Consider the following 18539-nt stretch of genomic DNA (forward strand, 5'->3'; position numbering starts at 1 on the left):
TCAAAGTTGACTACACACTGGAATCACCAGGGGACTTTAAAAAAATGCAAGTGTGTGGGTCCCATCTGAGAAAGGCTGATTTAGTTGGTGTGGAGTGTGGTTTGGGCATCTGGGGTTGTTCAGAGTCTTCAGGTGATTCCACCAGCAGAGTCTGATCACCTGGTCTTCTGGTTGCAACCCTGACTGCGCCTTAGAACCACGTGGGCTGCTTAAAAACAGTACTGACTCAAAAAATGAAACACAGAACTAATTGCTGCATGACCCAGCAATTCCACTTCTAGGTGTACACCCAAAAGAATTGGAAGCAGAAGCTCAATGATATTTGCACACCAATATTCATAGCAGTATCACTCACAATAGCCAAAGGGTGGAAACAACCCACATGTCCACCAATGAATGAATAAATGAACAAAATCTGTTGTCTATATAATAGGATATTTTTTCAGCCTTAAAAAGGAATGGAATTCTGACACATGGTATAAGATGGATGAACTTTGAAGACATTATGCTGAGTAAAATAAGCCAGTCACAAAAGAACAAATATTGCAAGAATCCACTTATAAGAGATATCTATCCTAGAACTTAAAGTATATATATTAAAAAAAAGATATCTAGAACAGATAAATTCGAAGAGACAGAAAGCAGAGCAGAAGTTACCAGGGGCTAGGAGGAGGGAAGGATGGGGAGTTAGTGTTTAATGGGCAGAGTTTCAATCTGAGATGATGAAAACATTCTGGAGACGAACAGAGGTGAATGTACTTAATGTCACTGAACTGTCTGCTTAAAAATTACTAAAATGGACATTTTTTATATAATGAAAATTATATGTCTATTTTTCCACAATTTAAAAAATTAAATTAAACCCAAAAAACCCACTACAAATACCCAAACCTGACTTCCCAATATTCCAGTTCCACAGGCCTCTGAGGCCTGGAAAGTGCATTTTATATCCGTATCCCAGTTACTTTGATGTTAGTGGTCTCAGGCCATGCTTTGAGAAGTATTGGTCTAACGGATCGCCTTCAACTCAGAAACCAAGTGATTCTCTTAGATGAAGGAGGGCTGGTAAGAAAATCTGAGGGCTGTTGAGTATTGGGTTTTTATTATTAAGGCTGATTTAACTTGTATCTAGGGCTTTGAGGGGGAAAAACAGAAACAGAACAATCAATGCAGGCTTCAATACTCCTGCCAAGCACTGTTAATTAAGATAATGAGACCAGAGGGAGAAGGGTCAGTATCCCTTTCATTTGAGCTGAATTCATTTAGCTTTAATCCCAGCCATTAGCTGGGCTGGTTCCCTTTCTTGACTTAATTGCCTGTACAGCAGAGCTGCTCACCTACGCCTGGGGAGTTATGGGCCATGGTGTCTCTGCAGCAAACACACAGCCTGCATTTCAGGGGTGCCTCTGCTCCTGGGGCACCACAGCACGCGGATGCCTCCAGCTGCGCCAGGGCTGCTCCTGTGCCAAGTTAATGCTTGATCCCTAACAGATAATTCCAGTCACAGGCTCGCTGGCAGACCTGGGGTTCTGAGTGGGGCTTGGGTTAGCTGTGGTCAGGTGGAAGCTACAGAGGGAATGCTTCTCCTGGTAGGTGCTGGGCCCAAACCTGGAGGGCCATTGGAACAGTAAGCATGGAGGACTCACTGTCTGAGAAAAACACTAATTCACTTCCAAATGGGTGTCTGAGAGAGTTTCTCCAAATTCACACACGTATAAAATTCCTGGACCAATTCCAAATGTGGGTACAGAATGTGGGTTTAGCCTTGGGTAAAGGCTCGAGAGCAGTGGACAAAGTGAACTCTTCCAGGACAAATACATTCTCTAGATGCATAATATAGCATCCCACTGGAATCATGCCCACCAAATGGGCATTGTCAAGTCCAAAACATTGCTAGGGCCACAGTCCCTCCAGGCCAGTATTCTGCTTCTGACAACAGTTCCAATAAAACAGACGGGGGATTGCACTGCCATTAACCGCAGCACTTGCTCCCCAGGTGCAACTCTAATTTCCTTCATAAACCACCATGACTTTAAAGCTTTGCTGGAGTGATCGCTTTTTCATTCAGCACTACCTCTTCTTGCACTGTATTTGGAATTTTTGTTTGTCCTAGAGTTACTCCCACTATGTGCCCGTCTCTCCTCAACAGGAGTCCCTGCTGGGGCTCTACAGACTCCAGAGCAGTGGTGCCCACACTGCAGTCTCGGAACCACCAGCAGCAGCAGCAGCACCTGGGCTTAGCGAGCAATGCAAATTACTGGGCCTTATCCCAGCCCCACTGAATCAGAAGCTCTGGGGCTCAGACCTGGCAGTGTTTTTAATGCATCTGGGTCATTCTGATGCATACCCATGTCTGAGAACCACGAGGCTAGAGTCTGGAGGGAGGACAGAAATAGACACAAATCCCTATAATACCATATGGTGGGTTACTCTCGCCTGTACACTCCTCCCCACACAGCTGGGAGCTCCCTCCCTTCGCTCATCTTCCCAGTCTTTTGTAGGTACTATTACTGGGTACTATTACTGTAGGTACCATTTTACGGATAAGGAAACTGAAGCCCTGAGAAGTTAAGTAACTTAAGGCCAAGCAGCTCTGTCTACTGCATGTTAGCCTCTAAACCTAGCATCTCTGGGCATGGTTGCATGTGTTGTTCAGGACCGGACCACGGTCCCGTTCCAGTACATCTCTCAGCCATCATCTGCTGATCTGTGGTCACTTTCCCTCAATCATAAAGGGCTTTGGCCCTGGGTCCCAGTGGCAGGTTAGCCTCTCAGCCTCTCCTCCCCTTCTACCTTCATCTTCATCTGGAGGTCCACCTTACCCCCAGAGTCGTTTATTCCTGACAATGGAACGATGTGGGAGTGAGGCAGAATAGGGTCTGGAAGCAGGGAACCTAAGGCTGTTTCACGCTGACGTCCTAGAACTAAACTGAAAGGAAAACCCAAACTTTCCACGCCTAAGTAACAAAAGGACCAGACGCTACTCCCTTTGTCCTTTTCTGCGCAGCAGATGGGAAATTGGTTGTCTGCAACCAATCAGACTGATTGCAGGTTGAGTTTTCATTTACAACTTTGTAACTTCACTCTAGCCTCTGAATGGCTGCTGTCCACAACCAATCAGACTGATTCCCTGCCGAGTCTTCATTCGCATAGAAGAATAACTGTAACTTCTTCCTAGCCTCTGATTGGTTGCTTTTTGCAACCAATCAGGTATTTGCACAGGAGCCTGGCCTTTGTAACTTCACTTCAGCCTCTGGTCGGCTGCTTTCTGCAACCAATCAGCCTGATTGCGGGCCACCACTTCATTTACATAAGGTGAGCATGAAGTGGCCAATGGGAAACCTCTAGCAGGTATTTGGACCCAAGAAGATTCTGCATCCAGGCCCCTGAGCCGGCCGTTGCTTGGCTCTGCTCCCACACTATGGAGTGTACTTTCGTTTTCAATAAATCCCTGCTTTTATTCTTTTGTTGCTTCACTCTGCTTTGCTGGGCGTTTTGTCCAATTCTTTGTTCAAAACCCCAAGAACCTGGACACCTTGCAACTGCCCCCTCCAGCTGTTGTGCGCGCTCACTTCGCCACACCATTCCCTGATGGCCTTGAAAATGCCCTTGAGCCGTCCCTGCCTTTCACGGTGTCAGCCTCCTCACCATTCCAGGCACTCCGGGCTTTGTCTTCAAACCCTCTTTCGACACCTCCAACTGCTACGCCTCCTTGCTCTTCTAACTCATCTGCCAGCCTCCTGCATGTCTACACCTGACGGCAGGGCTCCGGTCGCGTGTACGCGCCAGGCACATTGGGGCCCACATAAATGTGCAGTGTTCAACACGCCAATGTGGTCAGCACCACCACTTCTCCACGTCTCCTCTTTCTCTTCCTCCTGCAGTGATCTCACTCCTTCACCAGGTTGCCCTTGCCCCTAGCCCACCAGGCCCGGTCCCTCAGCAGCGGACCTGCAGCCAGTCTGACAAGGAAGGCCCTGCTCGGGACCCGGAGCGCGCTGCTGCCCTCTACCGGTCATCCGTGCGGCCGGACACCATGTCAGGAGCGGCGCCCGCGAGGAGGGCTCTGCCGTAGTCCCGGGGAGCAGCATCCAGCAGCGCCACTGGGAGGGGAAGCTGGGGTCAGGCAAGTGTGACTGGGCCCTAGGCAGCTCACACTCAGGCTAACGAGGTGACGGAGGGAGGGCAGCTCACTCGTGCAAACGTGAGTGCAGAATGCACTCCACGCCCAGGAACAGGCAGTCCGTTCATGTGAGCAAAATGTAAAGCGAGCTCCTACCTAGGTTTCTCCTCAGACCCATCACACGCCTAAGCAGCAACAGTCATTAGCATCAGGGATTAACACAGCGGGGTATAAGTATGACTACTGTTATCTAAAGAGGGCTCAGAGAATCAGCACACGAGGCTTCTGTGCCCTGCAGAATGGTTGATTTATTTACTGATGCCCGGTGGTCTCATTAGGGTCTGTTTGCCTCTCTAGGTCTTTATGATTCCGTAATGCAAAGCACATCTATTAAGTGTAGCCTAAATTTCCCTTTCATGTGCACTTTTATGTGCAGCCTTTGTTCCATTAGCAATGGGTGGGGGTTGGGGGGTACCCTGAGAGACTGTCAAATGCCCTGCCAAATTCCTAGAGTTGCTAGAAAAGGGTAACCCTGTCAGAATGGAAACGAGCTGAGTTCTCTGTGACTCACCATTCAGAAACACAGGCTGACATACAGGGATCCCCACACCATTCCACAGAGCTGCAGACCACCTACTAAACCTCCTAGAAATTTGTCCACAGTTGCTGTCAAGCTTGCTGGGTTGTGGTTTAAAAGCCCACCTGTGTCCCATTTTGTGAATCAGAATTTTGTTCCGGAGGCCAGGTATTGCTTGGTTCTCTCTGGCTCACTGTGTTGCCAGCACCTAGAATGTAGTATGTTGGCAAGTATCTGCTGAATGAATGAATTTGCTCACATCCTGCCTGGTGCCTCCTTCCCTCTTCGTGGCCCTGCAGAAAAGGCTGCTAGGTGCAGAGAGCTCCTCTGCCAGTTCTCTGGGTTCCTTGGATGGGCTGGTCTGAGAAGGACTTGGGCAGATTCAGAACAGCCAAATGTCACTTGCTTGCTTCTTTCTCTCCTACATGGGCCATCACTTCTCTCCTGTCAGGGAGTGGTTATCTGCTAGTATTACACCATTGTACCACCTGCTTCTCAGAGTGAGCTTGTTGCTTCTTCCTTATCTGAACAGAGCTTGAAAAATCGTTTTGCATATTTGTAGCATTTCCCCCAAATTCAGAGCATTTAGGGCTATGGCCTTTCTGAGACCCTTCTCACTGGTCAGACACTGCCTCATACTCATCTTTGCTCATGGATCCTTATTTCTGTCTTTAGTGTACATATCCTTAAAATCTAACCAGGAGGGTGAGGTCATTCTGGTTTCCTTAATTCCCAGCCGGAGGAAGCCTCAAGCAGGGCATCAATGCTGTTGGCGGCCAGTTCTGTGAATTTCACATCAAGATGCCTCTAGCATCCATTCCCCTTCTTCCAATTCTACAGCCACTGCTCCGCTGCAAGGCTCCACTGCCTCCTCTCTAGATATGGGAGACACCACCTTGCTAGGCTCCCAGAGTAAGCCTGACCCTGACACACACACCCCTTGCTATCTGAGGGGGCTTCCTAGGGCATGACTCTGAGTAGAAGTCTTCACTGATTCCTCATGCCCATATCACTCAAACTCTTCAGGATGACCTCAGGGTCCCCACCACAGACTCTAAGTAAATTCTGGAATGGCTGACAGGAGAGGCCCTCAGTGCTTGAACCCTTTCATTTCACAGAGGGGGAAACTCCAGCCACCCTGCCTTCCTGGCTGTATCTACACTGGTGTCCCATCACTGCCTTGTGCTCGACGTCTAACTTGCCATTCTCAGAGTCTGCCCTCCACCTGATCTCTCAGCTTAGGCTGGTCCCAGGGCTTAGAATGCTTGTGCACATCTCATCTGCTCATCCCACTCCAACTGCCCCATTGAAGGCCACCTCAGAGGCCACCTCTGCCATGAGACTTCTACGTGCACTTCTCATACTTCTACGTGCACTAGTTTCTTTTGTTTTGAGGCAAGGTCTTGCTCTGTTACCCAGGCTGGAGTACAGTGGTGCAATCAGGGCTTACTGCAGCCACAACCCTCTGGGCTCAAGTGATGCTCCCACCTCAGCTTCCCAGGTAGTTGGGACTACAGGCTTGCACCACCATGCCCAGCTAATTTTGTTGTTGTTGTTGTTGTTTTTATTTTGTAGAGACAGGGTTCCACCATGTTGCCCAGGCTGGTCTCGAACTCCTGGGATCCAGCGATTCATCTGCCTCAGCCTCCCAAGTGTTGGGATTACAGGCATGAGCCACCACGCCCAGCCTACATACACTCTTCATCTCCCTCCCCTGGTATTGTGGGTACATCTCCATCATGGCACGTTTATTACATTATGCCTTCTCCACTAGATTGTAAGTCTTGAGGGGCAGGCACTCAGTTTTATTCACACAGGATCCTCCTGTAGTACTTGGCACAACTTAAGTACCCCAGCAATATTTTTCCCTATTAATATTTTGAAGATAGGACTGGGCATGGTGACTCATGCTTGTAATTCCAGCACTTTCGGAGGCCAAGATGGGAGGATTGCTTGAGCCCAGGAGTTCCTTACCACCCTGGGCCACAGAGTGAGACCTTGTCTCTACAAAAAATAGAAAAATTAGCCAGGCATGCTGGTGTGCACCTGTGGTCTGAGCTCTTTGGGAGACTGAGGCAGGAGGATCCGTTGAGCCTAAGAGTTTGAGGCTGCAATGAACTATGATCACACTGCTATATTCCAGCCTGGTCAACAGAGAGACCCTATCTCAAATATACATACGTACGTATATTTGTACATATGTATATAAATGTACAAATATGTATAAATTTGTATATGTATCACACACACACACACACACACAGACACACACACACATGATACATTTTTATCAGAAGCACTTACCTCCTTGTCCTAGCAGAAGAGACTTCTAATATGTTCTTATTCTAGGGACAGAGGGTCCCCTGGTTGTTTAAAGACTTCAGTTCCTGAGACTATAGGAATCTCATCACAGTGATGGCAGTCAGTATTTTATTTTTTGGTGAATCAGGAGAAAGGGCTTTTTGTTTTCCTAAGGAAGAACAGGAAAGCTAATTAAGAAGAAGAAACCAAAAAAATTACGTAGATATTTTTCTATGCCATACAGCAGTTTTCTTGTGGAAGAACTGCAAACTTTCTGTGTATCTCTACTAAATGGAATTTTAATGGGAAAAGATCAAGACTACTTTGTAAATCAAGGTGTACAGAACACCAAGGTTGAAGGGATCTTGAAAAATCTCTGGCCCAACCTCTTGTTCAGAAGATGGATGCCTAAGCCATTCAGTTCCTCTGGGACCTAAAAATCTCTTCCATGACATTTCTGGGGTCATTTGGTTTCTAAAGACTCAAGAACAAGGATGAGGACAATTCCACTGTCCCTATTGTCCAGTGAGTAGAGAACCTCCAGACAAAACGGTCTGGTGGCTCTCCAGGGACAAACAGAACTAAGGTCACCATCAGAGTGAGACTTCTAAGCAGTACATCTAGGTAAATTATGGCTATGTTAGAAGACAGTGCACAGTTACTGGATTTCGGGTTTCGGGTGAACAATGTCCTGAAAGTTGAAGAGTTGACTTATACTGCTTTTCATTATTTTATAGATGATTAACGCAGAGAGGTTAAGCACTTGTCTAAGATCTCATATTTATTACATTGTGGAGCTCGGATTTGAATCCAGCTGCAAACTTAGTTGTCACTGTGACCTTTAAACAGAATCAAAATTCAATACGCTGCGAAACATCCACAGGGTCTCAAAGCGAGCTCGGAACCTGAAACGGCCCGAGACCTCCTTGAAACGGTGATTCTGATTCATCAGGGCTGTGGCTGCGGGACCTGAAAGTCTGCATTTCTAACGAGCTCCCAGGTGATGCTGCTGCTGGTCCACTGACCACACTGTTAGCGGTGAGAACCTAAGAGCCTGTAATCCACCTCCCTGCTCATTATCCCCATGCCCTTGTGAGCTGCCTCATTCTTCCAGGATGAGGCATGACTAAGATGCTGCACGACTGGTTTTGAGAAGCGGTTATACTAATACATTCACTCCCCCCTCCCCATTTTTCTCAGCGCTGAAGAGTGAAGCATCAGAGAGTGCCTCAAAGAAGATTCATGTGAGGCTTTGAGGAGGAGGGGATGGATGGGTCATATCGCTTTACTAGAAGCTAAGGAAACAGGACAGCTTGGGTGCTACTTCTCTGGTTTCAGGAGAGGCGCTTTCCCTGGAGACCAGCAGAGGGCGCACAAGGGGCACGGACCGAGGGGGAGGAGCCCGCGGAGACGCGGGGGGAGAGTCGAGCGGGGCGGGGAGGAGCTGCAAGCCTCCCTGAGCTGAGCTCCGCTGGGAAGTTCCTATCGCTTGCGCAACAGAGTGCATCTAGACATTTCAATGACAACTAAGTTTGTAGCTAGATTCAAATCCTAGCTCCACAGTTTAGTAGGTGTGTGAGCTTGGGCAAGTGCTGAACCTCTCTGAGCATTAGTTTACTGCCTATAAAATCACAGCAGTAATAGTTTCTACCTCCCACTCCTGCCGCCCCCTACCCTGGCAGCAACAGCCTGCTTCCGGCTTGCAAGGATCCTCCAGTGCCCAAACCAGAGGATCCAGTTACCCATGCTTAATACTCCCAACAGTTCTTGCTTGCTGAAGCAGGCAGCCATCATTTACGCAACTACCCCTCACCAGAAACGCCTTCCCTTTAGAATACCACTGAAGTGGAAAGTGAGAGAAGGAAAGGAAATTTCTCAAGGCACTGCGGTGATTTTGTGTTTCTTTAGCATGAGTGGGAAATTACGGGAAAGCTTCCTCTGTTTTCTTTACTGTCTTTAGGTGGTGATTCCCAGCATCAGAAAACAACAAAAACAGCAGCAACAAAGGCGCTGATACTCTGAAAATAGCTATGTTGAAAACCCACATGGTTTAGGTACAGAATGGCTTCCCTGTTGTCAGCACATTATAACTCTTTATTACACAACTTTAAAGCATCTGATTGAAAGACATCATTTTGTCTGAGTGATATTAAAAACGAACAACTAGCATAACATTTAAAATTGTCAGGAAAAGGTAGCTCGTCCACAAAGTGAACATCCCTACCTGTCTCCAGGTTCAGACAGCGCCAATATTCTCAATTAGAAAATTAACATCTGAGGCTCCGACATTCTCCCTGGATGCTACTCAGCTAAATCCTGTGTATTGATGAGCAAAGTCAATTGCCAGGAAAGCTGGGCAACTGTAAGGTCAGGGAGCTGGAGCAGATGAGAGTAGGGAAGTCCAATATAGCATCCCTGAAAGTAATGACACAGACAATCTGCTAAGCGCTGCAAAAATCATTTGGACTGTGATGTAAATTGGAAACAGTTGTGGTGGGGATGGTGACCGGGGACTAGGAACCCTATTAAACTGATCGGTTAGACACGGAATAGGAATGTGAAGAGAGAGTATCAAACACTTGAGAACTGTTCTGAGAGGGATGTGTAGTCTGTGCTGGGCTAGCAAAGGCATCAAGAGAAAGTTTTCCAGGCAGATAAAATCCAATGCACCATGCAGGTGCTGGAGACACCCCCTGATGCAAGGTGAACCCTTAAGAGGCTGAGAAGGAAAGGTGGGGGGCACTCAGGCCAGGATGAAGATGCCCTGAGAGGAAGTGATTTCACTGGTGTTGCCTGAGGGACTGTAAGCAGGGACAGGTGAGGCTGGGGAGTGTACCCCTGCTGGAAGCACAGGTCCCCACCCTGTGCCCAGTGTCCTGGGACCCAAAGGAGGTTTACTGCATGTGGAATCTGCCTGGGCAGGCTGCCCTGGGTGGCTGTGCTCCATTCTGAGTCAGGGCAGGGAGTCAGCTAGTTGATTTGGCTCCAACTTGCTAGTGGTGGTTACTTCCAAGATAAATGAGACCACGGCAAAAGTGCCGGGCTGGGAGAGGGTAAATCTCAGTTCTAATCCTCCTTCAGCTACAGTCTGGGTATCCTAGACAAGTCTAACTTTCATTGTCCTCAGTTTCCGCATATGTATAACGGTGAGTCTGAAATGGAAGCATTTTTACATCCTTGTTAACTCTAAAGTTATCTAAGAAAACTTGCTCAGTATCATCATGACAGCAATCACAGACCAGAGCCAATCCTCCCTGGAGCAGAACATTCCTTCTTCATTCTGGCAAATTTACAAGCCTGTTACACCAGATCTTGAAGACACATAGTGGAAAATGATGTTATTAATGTACCAATGAAAAAAATGCATCCATATATATCCTAGCTTTAAATAGCAACTTTTTCCCCCCTCAAGAAATTACCCTCAGAGGATCTTGTGTCTGTGGCTAGATATTTTGAGATTAGACAACTTTTTTTCCCCCTCTCCTTGTATTTCTACTTTCCTAGGCTCACCTCCACCTCTGTAGCCAGCTCCCTAGTCATTGGCCCAGGGCAGGTACATGTCAGAACCCTACCAGGAATAGCTTGTAGGTTCTTCTGGCTTCGATTTCCCAAACAGGGCCTTAGGTTGGGACACAAGGCTTTGCCAAGTTGGGGGAAGAGGGGTGGGGGGGTGCTGATGGGTAGAAGCAGAGAGGCATGCTTCTAGAAACAGGAAGACAGGAAGGGAAGAGGCCTGTGGGTCCCAGGAAGACAGGACTCTGGCAGGACCCCAGTGTTAGCTATGTGGTCTGGAAGCAGTGGGGACTTGCTAGGCAAGACAGGCGCAAGAGTGCATTCAGTAGTAACCCGAGTGGACCAGATGGGGGAGCAGGAGACACCTGCACCCGTGCCCCTGGGATCTTGGCAATGCATAAAAGATCTGAAAGTGTGACACACCTACACAACCTGGGGTGGTTTCTATGGTTGCCAGCCAGATGAGATGAAGGCTCTAAACCCATACTAATATCTAGAAAATAGAGGAGCGGTAGTATTTTTCGCACATCTGTGCATACTAGAGATTCATACTCACTACCTTTTTGGTTCACAGGTTGGGAAAGAAAATAAAAGGTTGTCTTGAAACTTCCTGAACCTAGTTATATGCTGACCAAGATGAGGAGGAATCTCAGACCCCAGAAACTCAGGACTAAAAGTGGCTTTCGATTTTGCCTTATTATGGTCTTCTGAGTTCAAATCCAGAGAGTTTCCCTGACTATAAAATGGGATGGTTATGAAGAGTAAATGAGATGGGACACATAGCTTATATTTTTTGGTCCCTTGCAATACTTTACATGTGGCAGATTACTTGTTGACTATCAAATTATGTACTTTTTTTTAATTTCTTTTTTTTTTTTTTGAGACAGAGTCTCACTCTGTCACCCAAGTTAGAGTGCGGTGGTGTGATCATGGTGCAGCCTCAAACTCCCCCGCCTCAGGTGATCCTCCCACCTCAGCTTCCCAAGTAGCTGGGGCTACAGGCACACGCTACCATGACCAGCTAATTTTTCTATTTTCTGTAGAAGCAGGTCTCGCCATGTTGCCCAGGCTGGTCTCGAACTCCTGGGATCAAGAGATTTGGCCGTCTCAGCATCCCAAAGTGCTGGGATTACAAGCATGTGCCACTGTCCCTGGCCTTATTGACTATTAAAGCTAGTCCAACCCACAGTGAACCTGGGTCCAGAGAGATGCCTGGTTTGGTGACTGTGGACAAGCCACGTTATCAGTAGCATCAGGACTATGAATGTTGTAGTAGTGTCAGAAACATGAACATCAATCTATGGTAAAATACAAACTTATTTATCTTGAATTTAGCATAGTGCTTTAAGTGCATGGACCCTGAAGACAGATATGTTGAGTTTGAATACTGGTTCACCATTTACTCCTCATAGGTACTCAGAATAGTCTCTAGCTCAGAGTTAAGTGCTATCTATGCATTTGCTGTTAGTGCTGGTGTTATTAATTTGTGCAAAGTAAAACAGAAAATGCCTGACTAGCACTATTAGGAAGGAAAGTTGTCTGGAGGCATTTGAGAGAAGCTTATTACAGGCCAGTAAGGTGAGAACAAATCATTTCAGTATTGCAACACCCTGTCACTGGATTTAGCAATACCATGACTTTGGCAATTCCCCAGAAAGAAAGTTCTATGGGACACTTGCAGGGGAGGGGAAAGCAGGATAGGAAGTTTTAAATGAAATATAACCACTGTGAGGCCGGGCGCGGTGGCTCAAGCCTGTAATCCCAGCACTTTGGGAGGCCGAGACGGGCGGATCACAAGGTCAGGAGTTCGAGACCATCCTGGCTAACATGATGAAACCCCGTCTCTACTAAAAAATACAAAAACCTAGCAGGGCGAGGTGGCTGGCGCCTGTAGTCCCAGCTACTCGGGAGGCTGAGGCAGGAGAATGGCGTAAACCCGGGAGGCGAAGCTTGCAGTGAGCTGAGATCTGGCCACTGCACTCCAGCCCGGGCGACAGAGCGAGACTCTGTCTCAAAAAAAAAAAAAATTAAAAAAAAAATAACCAATGTGAACAATATAAATATTTATCCATATTCCTTTAGCATAAATGAGCTCCTTCCCTAGTGTGATCAAAGGCAGGCAGATCTCTCTCACCATAAAACAAACAGAATGTCTTCTCTTGAGCAGATCATTCCTTCCTTCTTTCTTTTACGGCCAAATTCCTCAGACAAGAAGTCTATAAACTCCACCCAACATTTCCACTGCCCAGTAACTCAGTAACTAGCCTCTCTTTAACCTCCTCAGGTCTGGCTTTTTTTTTTTTGAGACCAGGTCTCATTGCATCACCCAGACTGGAGTGAGGTGGTACGATCGGAGCTCACTGCAGCCTTGAACTCCTGGGTTCAAGTGATCCTCCCACCTCAGCTTCTGGAATAGCTGGGGCTATAGGAATGTGCCACCATGCTCAGACAATTTGTGTGTGTGTGTAGGGGGCTGTCTCACTATGCTGCCCAGACTGGTCTTGAACTCTTGGTTTCAAACAATCCTCCTGCCTTGGCCTCCCAAGGTATTACAGGCATGAACCACTGTACCTAGCCTCTTTTCTTTTTTGAATCTCCTAGTGGGGTGTGTGTGTGTGTGTGTGTGTGTGTGTGTGTGGTTTGGTGTTTTTTGTTTTTAGCATTGGGCAGTTTTGGCCACCTATTTCTTCTTAAAATATCTCTTCCTTTGGCTTCTTTGATTTTTTCCCTGTCTTTCTGTCATTCTATTTTCCAACAGATCCTTTTCTTTTTCCCACTCCCATGGCTTCCAGGTTTCCCCAAGACCTTGTTCTCTGCTTTAGGCTTCTTCCCTCAGTGACCACATTTGCTTTCACAAGTTAAACTGTCACCACCAACCTCCCAAAATCTTTCTCTAGGCTCGACCTCACCTGTACTCAAAGGTGTGTTTCAGTTGACTCTAGAACATTTCCATTTTGTCATCAGACTCAACATGTCTCAAAGTGACTTAATATTTTGAATTTTGAAAATCCTCCAGGAAACAAAAACATTTTTGCATAGTACTCAGAGACATATAAGTGGACCTCTCCCCAGGCCAGGGAATCCTACCCCTGTAGGACACCATCTCCACCTGCCTCATAGGTTTTAAGGAACCTTGTCCCTTACTCTTTGATATGGTTTGGTTGTGTCCCCACCCAAATCTCATCTTGAAATGTAGCTCCCATAATTCCCACGTGTTGTGGGAGGAATTCAGTGCGAGGTAATTGAATCATGGGGGCAGGTCTTTCCCGTGCTGTTCTTGTGATAATGAATAAGTCTCAAGAGATTTGATGGTTTTATAAATGGGAATTCCCCTGCACATGCTGTCTTGGCTGCTGCCATGTAAGATGTGACTTTGCTCCTCCTTGCCTTCCACAATGATTATGAGGCCTCCCTAACCATGTGGAACTGTGAATCAATTAAACTTCTTTCCTTTATAAATCACGCAGACTCAGGTATATCTTTATTAGCAGTCTGAGAACAGACTAATACACTCTTTTTATATAACTAATCACCAAATTCTAGTTTTCCCCTTCCAGATGTCTCTAGATTTGTCCTTCTTTTGATATTATCACCCTGTTTCAGCCTGCCATCCAGTGCACACTTATTGGACACCATCTCCTAGGAACAACATTAGCTGATGGGGGATATATCAAGGATTAACCCAATCCCTGCCTTCAGGGAGCTAACCAGCAGGGAGATGGTCAAGTAAACAGCAGCCATAAGAGGGTGTGGTAAATGCTGTTAGAGGCTGTGCAGGGTGCTACGGAGCACAGAGAACTTGAAAACCCAGCCTGAGGGGCCTCTGCACACAGAGGATTCAGATCTGGAGTCTTAATGATCAGGAATTAGCTGGGGAGAGCAGTAGGCATTCCTGGTCAAGGCTGCCAAACAGCATGGACAAAGGAAAAGAGACAGCCCAGGCCTGGGGAGCTACCTGGGGCTGGAGTGGCTCAGAAGGTAGATTTGTGGACTCAAGGTGGGAGCTGGTGGAAGATGAGGCTAAAGAGGATATGCTGAGGGCAGAATTCTTCAGTGAAGGCAATAGGGGGTGCTATGAGTTTTGAGCACTATCACTACATTTCACTCAGACTCCTCAAGGCCTCTGGGAATTGGCTCCATCTAATTTATCCAGTCTGAGACTCTCTATAACACATAACGCATGCCTTCTACTCCAAGTTGGTGGGGCACTTCTCTGTTACCTATAAGGACTTGAATTTCAATCAAGAATCATTTATCAAGTGCTTCTTATGTACCAGACACCAAATTTGGCTCGGGGGAGCCCTAGGTAAGTGAGACACAGCTCTGCTTCAGTGAGTGGGTCAAAGACCCCTTAACTCCTATGGACAATACAGAGCTTCAACAGAGGTCTATGCAAGGACTAATGGAGGACAAAGGAGAAACCCTCCAATTCTTCTCAAAAACTCGATAGGGGCCTGCCAGGGAAGTCTTCACTGGAGAAGGTGCCATTTGAGCTGCTTCTTAAAAACTGTAGAGGATTGCTCAGCAGAGCATTTTGAGCATAGGAGAGTAGGCATAAAGTGAAGGAGGCACACAAAAAAGGCATGATCAGGCTGGGCGTGGTGGCTCATGCCTGTAATCCCAGCACTTTGGGAGGCCAAGGCAGAGGGATCACCTGAGGTCAGGAGTTCAAGACCAGACTGGCCAACGTGGTGAAATCCCGTCTCTACTAAAAATACAAAAATTAGCTGGGCATGGTGGTACGTGACTGTAGTCCCAGCTACTCAGGAGGCTGAGGCAGGAGAATTACTTGAACCCAGGAGGCAGAGGTTGCAGTGAGCCAAGATCACAGGAATGCACTCCAGCCTGGGTGACAGAGTGAGACTCTATCTCAGAAAAAAAAAAAGCCATGGTTAGAATGCTATAAGAAGGACAGTATGACTGGGTGCAGGAAGAGACTGGCAGGACCCACAGCCAGAATTCCTGGAAGGCAGCAATTTGGATTGGCTCTGGGCAGCAAGTGCCTTTGGTTATTGTGAGTTTCATATATCCTCATGCTTCCTTTCCTGGGTCTGGCCCAGCCCTTGATGGTCATTCTTAAGTCAAGCTGAACACCAGCTGGCTCTGTGAAGCTCTCTCTTCCTTTCCCAGTCAGTCTACACTAGCTGTCTTCTTTGAGCGAGCAGATGCTGCCGCATACTTTCACACTTAATTGCGCTCTAATTGTTTCACAGGTGCTGGTTTTGTCGTCCCACTTAGACCTAGGAACTTCTGGACAGCAGGCACTGTGCCTCAAACTTGGGTTTGTCCCAGAGACACTATACGCTGAAGACACTATATGCTGTGGCTCACACATTAAAGGACCAAGGCTGGGAATCACTCAAGCTTCAGAAATCTGATTGAAGCTTTGGATCTGCCTTCTGCATTCTTTCCCACAATGTTAAGAGTGAAACAAACACATCTGGCTGCAGTAACTGGACATTGCAGTGCTGTCTGCTGTCTAAGTCTGTCAGCATACAGAAACAGACAGGAGAGTTTTGCTTTCAACACTCAGCAGAGCGAGACTTCCTGATGCACAGGAATGAACAACAGAGGCACTGTTCTGGAAACACCTTCCTCCGGAGAGGTGCTTCCTCCTCAGAAACAACATCAAAAACCTGGCAGGGCTGATTTTACATTCAGACAATGGCACCTACATGCTTTTTGCTTTGCTCAGAGCTGTAAATGTCCAAAGAGGTTATCCTCTGCCATCATTTTGAAAGGAAGAATCAGTCAGACTGATAATTAGGCCCATATACACAGACATGGTCATACTGACTGTTGAAATTTAGATTATTTTTGGCCCAGTGCAGTGGCTCACACCTGTAATCCCAGCACTTTGGGAGGCTAAGGTAGGCGGATCATCTGAGGTCAGCAGTTGGAGATCAGCCTGACCAACATGGTGAAACCCCATTTCTACTAAAAATACAAAAATTAGCCAGGCATGGTGGTAGGCATCTGTAATCCCAGTTACTTGGGAGGCTGAGGCAAGAGAATCGCTTGAACCCGGGAGGCAGTGGTTTCTGTGAGCTGAGATTGTGTGACTGCACTCCAGCCTGGGCAGCAGAGCGAGACTCTGTCTAAAAAAAAAAAAAAAAAAAAAAGTGCGCGTATATATATATAATTTTTGTATTGCTTGGTAATTAGCTTTAGCCCAGTCCCTCCTCTGGGACCTCCCCTGGAATTTCCTCACAATCCAGTAACTGAATAATTAGCATCTAGCTCCACAGAACTTTTCCCAGGGCTCTGCTTCCCTTCTGACTGGCTGTGCATGGCACACTGGGAATTGTTTTCTGCCCACAGGAACAAGGGTGAAGTGAGTCACGGAGTTCAAGAGATCTTGGACACACTTTCCAGAATTCAGAGGGGATGGGTAAATGCAGGAGAAAACTGCTGAAATCACACAGGCCCTACAAGAGCCTGACTGCTCCGGCAGGGTAGCTACCCCTAGCATTAGCCGGGAGTCACCAATGGTACTTCCAGGCACTGAGCAAGAGGGCAGCATTACAGATGTACCTGCTGTCCAAACAGAGCATCTCATTGATTAGGTCACTGCTTAGCAACAGTATCTGAAGGACACTGGGGTTACTCTGCTTGTTGGCAATTTACGGTGCTGGACGGATGTGCTCCTAACACGAGGTAACAACACCGCTCTCCCTCCTCCCAGAGAAAGCCGCAGCCATCGATTCCCACCCAACAGGGTCTCAGCGCCTTCCCGGGGCAGCACCCTCACTACTGCGACCATCAATCACCCAAGCCACAGCATGGTCCCAGACCCACCCTCGCCCCTTAGGACGTAGTTTTCCAATTGTGTTTTCACAGGAGCGTGGCAACTGGGCGATGATCTTCATAGGCAGGCTTTTTTTTTTTTTTTTTTCCCTCTCAACATAAAGACAGCAACATTTACCACGGAGTCTTGGCCAGGGTGCACTGCCTGGTGCTGTGGGGTGGGGTGTTTAGGGCCTTTTGTTGAGCAGCTCAGTGACTTTCTGGGATTTCCACGGCCCTGCTGGAGGTGGCCCTCTGTCTTCCTTTTCCAAGGAAGAAAGTGACTGGGGACAAGCCACCTGCCTCTTCCACAGGGTAGAGGCGAGAGTGACAGCGAGACAGCACAAGTGGGACCCGCTCTGTTTCAAGGAGAGGATGTGAGTGACTTCGTCACTGCCGAGGTCTCCTCGTCTCCAACCTGTCGGGCACAGGGCACCCACATGACACCCTCACGCCGTCCCTGGGCCGACGGACCCCACGTCTCGCGGGTGCCGCGGAGCAGAGAGCGCCGCCTAGTGAGGCGGCGCGAGTTGGACATAGATTGGAAAATAAACCGGGACTGACCAGGGGGAGGGCGGAGAGGCGTCCGACCGCCGCAGGCAGCCGCGTCCCCACCCCGCGCCGCCTACGACTTAGGGGCCCCGGCCCGTCCCCTGCCGCTGCAGGGCTCTCACCTCTGGGACGCCTCCCCGCGCAGCCCGCGCCTCGTCTGGCTACTCCCGGCCGCAGAAGCTGCGCCCTTGCTCGGGCTCCGGAAAGCCCCACGGCCCCGCCCACAGAAGGGCCCGCCCACCGGCCAGGCCACGCCCCCTCTCTGCCACGCCCCAGCCCAGGGAAGGATTTTCTCCGAGGGCTGTGAGAGGCGAGGCCGGGGGAGAGGAGGCAGAGGTTTTGCTTCGGTCTCTGCAGACTCCCACAATGTCCATCGAGATCACACAGGCCAGCATTGCCCCTTCCTATCCTCTCCTCATCGTGCAGAGAAGGAAACTCAGGCCGAAGACCTGAAGTGTTGTCCAAAAGCACAGCCAGGCCAAAGAGAAGCACAATCCCATGTTCTCCGACTGCCAATCCGGTGCTTCTTCAGCTAGGCTAAACTTCAGGCTAAAATGTGAAGATCACAGTGACACATTCTTGCCAGCAGAATCTACTGCATATGTTTGGGAGCTGGGGTGTTTGGAAGCTCCGATTTTGTGTGGAGGACCCAAGAGAGAAGACAGACCCTTCCTGTCCTATAAGAAC

At 48.1% G+C, this 18539-nt stretch overlaps 1 protein-coding gene across 3 annotated transcripts in view; it reads right to left on the minus strand.

The window, feature by feature from the left end:
• TLR5 (toll like receptor 5) overlaps positions 1 to 18082 on the minus strand; it is a 39884-nt gene extending 21802 nt beyond the window's left edge. Inside the window, exons 1-2 of one of the 3 annotated variants that reach the window (XM_033195878.1) lie at positions 17975 to 18082; positions 7005 to 7170 (exon numbers count right to left, since the gene is read on the minus strand). The gene's annotated coding sequence lies outside the window, so the exon portion shown is untranslated. Of the gene's footprint in view, positions 1 to 7004; positions 7171 to 17439 lie in introns of all 3 variants that reach the window. The other 2 variants (XM_033195880.1, XM_033195879.1) reach the window with 2 other exon arrangements.
• Between the last annotated feature and the right edge of the window lie 457 nt (positions 18083 to 18539).

Source organism: Trachypithecus francoisi, unplaced genomic scaffold, assembly GCF_009764315.1.
Source record: "Trachypithecus francoisi isolate TF-2019V2 unplaced genomic scaffold, Tfra_2.0 Lachesis_group5, whole genome shotgun sequence".
In the NCBI taxonomy this organism is placed as follows: domain Eukaryota; kingdom Metazoa; phylum Chordata; class Mammalia; order Primates; family Cercopithecidae; genus Trachypithecus; species Trachypithecus francoisi.